The sequence below is a fragment of the Hydra viridissima genome, unplaced genomic scaffold (genome assembly GCF_058129835.1).
Source record: "Hydra viridissima isolate aposymbiotic clone 2 unplaced genomic scaffold, HvirCarnegie_v1 scaffold_1, whole genome shotgun sequence".
NCBI classification, from domain to species: Eukaryota; Metazoa; Cnidaria; class Hydrozoa; order Anthoathecata; family Hydridae; genus Hydra; species Hydra viridissima.
The window spans coordinates 41,288,928-41,294,927 of record NW_028324300.1 but is presented as its reverse complement, the minus strand read 5'-3'; positions in this window follow the sequence as shown (position 1 = coordinate 41,294,927).

The following is a 6,000-nucleotide window of genomic DNA, read 5'->3' as shown; positions in this document are numbered from 1 at the left end:
TAACTTATCAGACCTATCTAAAATTCCTTTAATTAAACACAGAAGAAAGACATTTGTACTTGGTTTCATTGTAGCAGCCACAAGTGTTAGAGATTTATCCCTTAACCTTTTATCTAGACATGAGAATCCTTTTAAATTTATTTTAACATATAAAACGTCACAAGATCATGTTGAATTATTATTTGCTTGTATTCGCGGCAAAAATGGTTTCAATAACAATCCAGATGCACGCCAGTTAAAATCTGCTTTGAAAAGAATTTTATTAAGAAACTCTATTATAGGATCAAAATTTAGCAACTGCCTTACTTTTGACCAAAGATCTTCTGGCTCAATCTTTTTATTAAAGTGGAGTAAAAGGAGATCTCCTCTTGTTGAATATAATACAATATCTAGTGAGGATTCTAACTATTTTAAAGACCTTGCTGGTTGTCTTTCATCAGTCTCTTAAATTTATAAAGAAGCTATACTTGGATATATTGCAGGGTTTATTGTAAGAAAACTTTATAGTAAAATTACATGTCTGACTTATGCCAATAGTTTAATTTCTCAGAAGACTTTGTCCACTGATCACGATTATTCTTTATTTTGCAGTTCCTCATGGAAAAGCTTTATAACTTTTAAAAATCGAGGTGGTTTAATCTTTCCATCCTGTAGTGTTTTAAAGATTGTCGAAAAATGTGAGCATGTTTTTAAAGTTTTGGTGTGTGGGACAGACCCTCATAATTTGAAAATATCTTCTAGAAAAAATCTTAAAACCATTCTAGTTCACTTCATAAATCAAAAACTTGCAAATGACTCGCTGTTTACTGAACTAAATATGCATGATTTAGAACATGAGATTTTGACTGAAGACATGCATTCTTCACAGCTTTTAAAAAAAATTATAGAGAAATATTTAACATTGCGTCTTTACTCATATGGTCAGTTGTACACTAGAAATAAATTGCATAAAGGAAAGATTGGATTACGCCAACAGTCCAATAAGCTTGTTTTGTTCAAAGGTTTATGAAAATTAACAATAATAATATTTAACATTATTTGTATGCTATTTATGCCAAAAAAGAAAATTACTTCTTTAAAAAAATATATGATTACTGAAAATTCCTTAATTGAAACTGTAAACTGTAAGTTACAGTTTTTTTAACTAGTTAAAATTTTTTTTATTGAAAACCTACATTAAAAATATATACCTATTTATATCAGCAACACTTTTAATTTCTTTCATAATGGAATATGTGTACTTTTATAACAATAACTCAAAGATTTCCAACAGGGTACTTTTAAGTTACAGTTGTAAAAGTCAAAAACATATTTTTTGCCAACATATATCTGTATTTGCCAAGTAAAAATGTAATATCTTTGTATTATATAATAACTTCTAACTTTCTTTATCTATTAACGCTTTTAAGTAGCTGTGTTTAAATAACAGTTTGTAAATATGTTAAATATTAATAAGTCCAATGTTTAAAGTTAATCAACATCGCCAGAAATTTTTCTTCTTTGCTGCGGCTACCGGCTTTACAACAGTCAAAAATTTGCTTCACATTTTCTAACGGAATTTTTATGAAGTTAGATATCTAGTTAATATATATCATTGAGCGCGCCTAAGAAAAACAAGATCGCGATTCAATAAGTCAAAAGACGAAAGAAACGAACTTTAGAAGCTCTTTTTAGACCAAAAACTTTTTGTTTGGCAATGCAGTTTTTGTATTTATGCAGCCTAACTTTTGTTTCACTTATATTTTATTTTACGTTTATCTTGTATTTTGTCTTGCCTTTTTGAGCTTTGTGTTTTGTGAAGTCAAGCTACATAATCCTATTTTAAAAGAGGAAAACTGCACTAACTTTTCTTTGAAAAAATATTCGAAAAGAACCCAAATCGATAGAGATAGCACACGAATTTAAAAAGTTGTATCAAGTCATCCATTTCGTCTTCTTCAAAAAAGGGAGGCTTTTTATGCACTTTTACCCTCTGATTTACGTATATTTGCGCAAGGATTTTATTTTATTCAATGTAAACATACATAGAAGAATACTATACTACCTTATTGTTTTATGCAGCCTAACTTTAGTTACTTCTATATTTTATTTCGCGTTTATTTTATATTTCATGATAAGAAATTTTTTTTTGTATAAATATTTTCAAAGTTACATTTCATGATAAGAAATCTTTTTTTTGTATAAAAATTTTTAAAAACTACCTAAATCGATAGAGATAGCACACGAATTTAAAAAGCTGTATCTAGCCATCCGCTTCTTCTTCAGCAATGTGGCGAGGCGTTTCATGCAATTTTACTCTTTAATTTATCTCTATTTAAGAAAAGGGTTTTTGTTTATTTCTATGTATAGATATACGAAAGTGTATTTCGTTAAGGATTAAGCTGCAGGAGCTGCGTTAAAAACCAATTGTGACTTTTCCTTTAGAAAAAGAAACTTAGAGACATGCACGCCTTAGAAAATCCAAATCGCGATTTCTTAAATTAAAAGACAAAATGAACGAACTTTAAAAGTTCTTTCTTGACATCAGTCTCCATGTTTGACAACGTAGTTTTTGTTCTTAAGCAGCTTAAGTTTTCTTTCATCTATATTTTATTTTATTTTACGTTTATCTTATACTTTATCTTGCCTTTTTAACTTTTGTGATGTCAAACCACATAAGCTAAATTTTAAAGAGAAAAACTGCGCTAACTTTTCTTTGAAAAAATATTCAAAAACAACCTTAAACCTAAGCTAGATTTAAAAGAGTAAAGCTACGCTGACTTTTCTTTGAAAAGGTATTCAAAAACAACTTTTTAACATGATTTAGATCTAAAATAGGAAAACTGCGCTTACTTTTGTTTAAAAATATTCTAAAACTACCTTAAACATAAGCTCCATTTAAAAGAGGAACAACAGGAACAACTTAGACAACAGTTTTTATGTTTGGCATGGCATGTTTTTTTTAAGCGCCCTTCCTTATTCGTTTCTTTGTTTTATGTTTCTTTACATATTTACGGTTTGTGTTTTTTTCATTTCGATGTATATTTAAAAAAAGATATTTTGTGAAACTATTTTAATAGACGCATTTTATAACGATGAAATGTTCTTAATACATTTCAACGTTACGAAAAGGATTATCTTCTGTTCAAACATTTATTACAATTTAAAGTGTTAAATAATATTTCAGAGTTAGTTACAGAAACGACCTAAAGCGCCAGTTATATTAAGTTAAGCAAAATAAATAGATAAAAGAAAAACATTCATTTAAAAGGAGAAAAAAAAAAAAAAAAAAAATAGAAACTGAGGAAAAATAAAAATAAGAACTTCTAACAAAGAGCTCTTCTTTTTATTTTTCAGATTTTAGATGCTTAATTCCTTGGAATAAAAAGTTGAACTGACCCACTACTAAGATTGTTTCTAGCCTTCCGTTCTCAAACTAGGCAAATCTGAGAGGCTGTTTAATTACCGCATATAGGACACTTCTAAAACTCTAATTATTAATTCCTTGAATGAAGAGATGAATTCATACTCACTAACGAGGCTGTTCTTAGCCATCCGTTCTCAAACTAAGCAAAACAGTGAAGTTGTTTGATTAAGTATTGTAGTGTGCTGATTTGCACGTGCACCATTGCCGAAACTGTGATGCTTGGTTCCATGATTAGATTGAAGAAGCTTACTCATCGCCGTTATTTTTCCTAGCTGTCCGTTGTTATGTTTAGCAACTCAGTGGTTCTGTTTTGCAATTCATTTTCTGTTTAAGTATCATCGATGGTGGTGTCGTGCATGCACACTATCCGAAACTCTGATGCTTGTTATTCTTGAATGGAGAGATGAGCTCATCCTTTAGGTGACTTTTAAAACTGCAGTAACTAGTGCTTTGAATGGAAAGACGAACTAATTCATTACAGATTAAGGTTTTTCCTGGCCATCCGTTAACATATTAGGACAGCAGCACAGCGAAGCTGTTTGTTTAGGATTTATTTAGCTGGTGTGTATTCAAGGTTTATATTTTAACTGCGTAGTCTTATCAAATTAAAAGAAATTATTGTTAAAACGGATTCTCTTCTTTCGAATGTGCACTCTAAGCGTTTATAAGCTTTTGTTGTTTCCAGAAATAACTAAATTAAGCATTCGATGGTGATACACGACTGATGGCCACGTTCGGATATTCGAGTGAAAAGAAGAGTCGCATCCGGCCACCGAACGGCTTTTGACGCAAATTAACTGTACACTCGTCCAACGTCCAGTGACTAACTGTTGCAACGAGAAAGCTAGCTTTATTTGTCGTGCAGATTATCCACTTTGACGTAAAATGTTACAAATTTGCTGAACGCTCGGTTCGCGCCCCGCCGAGTCATTCTGTTTCTGCGTTATCAGCTTCTGTCGGCTAAAATCGACTGCAGACTCCGCGCAACCTTTTTCACCACAAAAGATGCACAGAGCCATATTGAAGGCTAAAAACGACCCTTTGAAAGCGACGTCACGAAATTTCCAAGATATCATCGAAGAAAATTACGGCGGCCAGATGTGACTCTTTGTACTTACTCCACAAATATTAGCAGGTTAAGCGTTCGAGTCAAGAGATCAGACGTTTTTTCGTAACCTTAGATACCGGCCGATCCGTTTGTGACGAAGCGGAAAGCACAGTTAGCCTTAACCAAATTTAAGTTTTCTAAATTGTGTCCAAATTAAATTCAACGTTTCCTGAAAGAGTATAGTTTACTGATCACTATGTATATGGTGTATCAAATCAGAAAACTCCTATTAAGTAATTATAACATTTTAAAGATTTTTTCGCGCATTTTATTATGCGCCTTTTTTTGGTCCGCCATTTTTTATTCAAAATGTTATTGTAAAAGTTAAACACAATTTATTGGAAATGAATAATGCAGATGGCATTGTGTTATTAGATAGTTTAAGAGTGGATAATCACCTTGTACCGGTTCCATGAGGCAGTTTTGAAGAGGTAGTGAACACTTCCTCCTGATTGCGTCGAAAAAACTCCAAGGCCCACATTTTTTGTTTTACAGAATTCAGACACATGATTGAACAGGATATGAAAAATTTTGGTGTTAAAGTAATACCATGTTCCAACATCAAACTTTTAAATTTTCGAAATTAGTTTGAAAGTTTTCATCAAGTCCGGATCCTAAGCAAGACAAAACAACTAAATTTTACAACCTTAAGCGTTTTCCAAAACATCATAGTTTAATTGGCAGCTTATCGTTAAAGACTTCCCACTTTTTAGGAATTTTTCGAGAAGAATTTCCATTTAATTTTCCACTATGCTAACCAGTCTTAATAATTTGCAACTGTTCGTAAATCTTCTCCTTATTCATTTCCGACCAAATCCGCTCCATGTTATCCATTACATGGTTGACAGTTCCCTCCATTATTTGAAACTCCGGTAAAACAAGTTTATCTACAAGAAATTCAGAGGGGTTTCCATGTACTAATACAGGGTTAATATAATTCTTAAAATGTTGTGCACACTTAGGTTTTGAACCAGATTCTTTGAACTTTTTATAGTTGTCTTGATAGCTCTCGAAAGTTCTGAATGGAGCATTTGTCCAATATTCTCTTCTATTCTACTTATATACATAAAAGGAATGAATTGAACTGCAACTTGGAGATATACCTGTCAGAATTTAACTAAACTTTATGTCGCATACCAAAATGTACGTAGCTTTTTCAAGATTTAATTTTTCAAATAATATTTTAACGTTTAAATATCTTTCTGGGATTTCTGGTAAGGGTCCAACAATCGTTTCGTTTTTGATCGTTTTTTTCGTTTTAGCGATCAAAAACGACTATTTCGTTTTTTTCGTTTGAACGACATTGTCGAGAATTTAGTCGCTACTATTATCGCAAAAACGACTAATTATCAACAATATAAAAACTATAAAGGAAAAAAGTATTTTGTTTCAAATTCTTTACGCGACAGTTGTTTTAAAATTCATGAGATGTTATCTTTTGTCAAAAATATAGTTCTATCAAATAATAATAACATTCTTGTTGTTT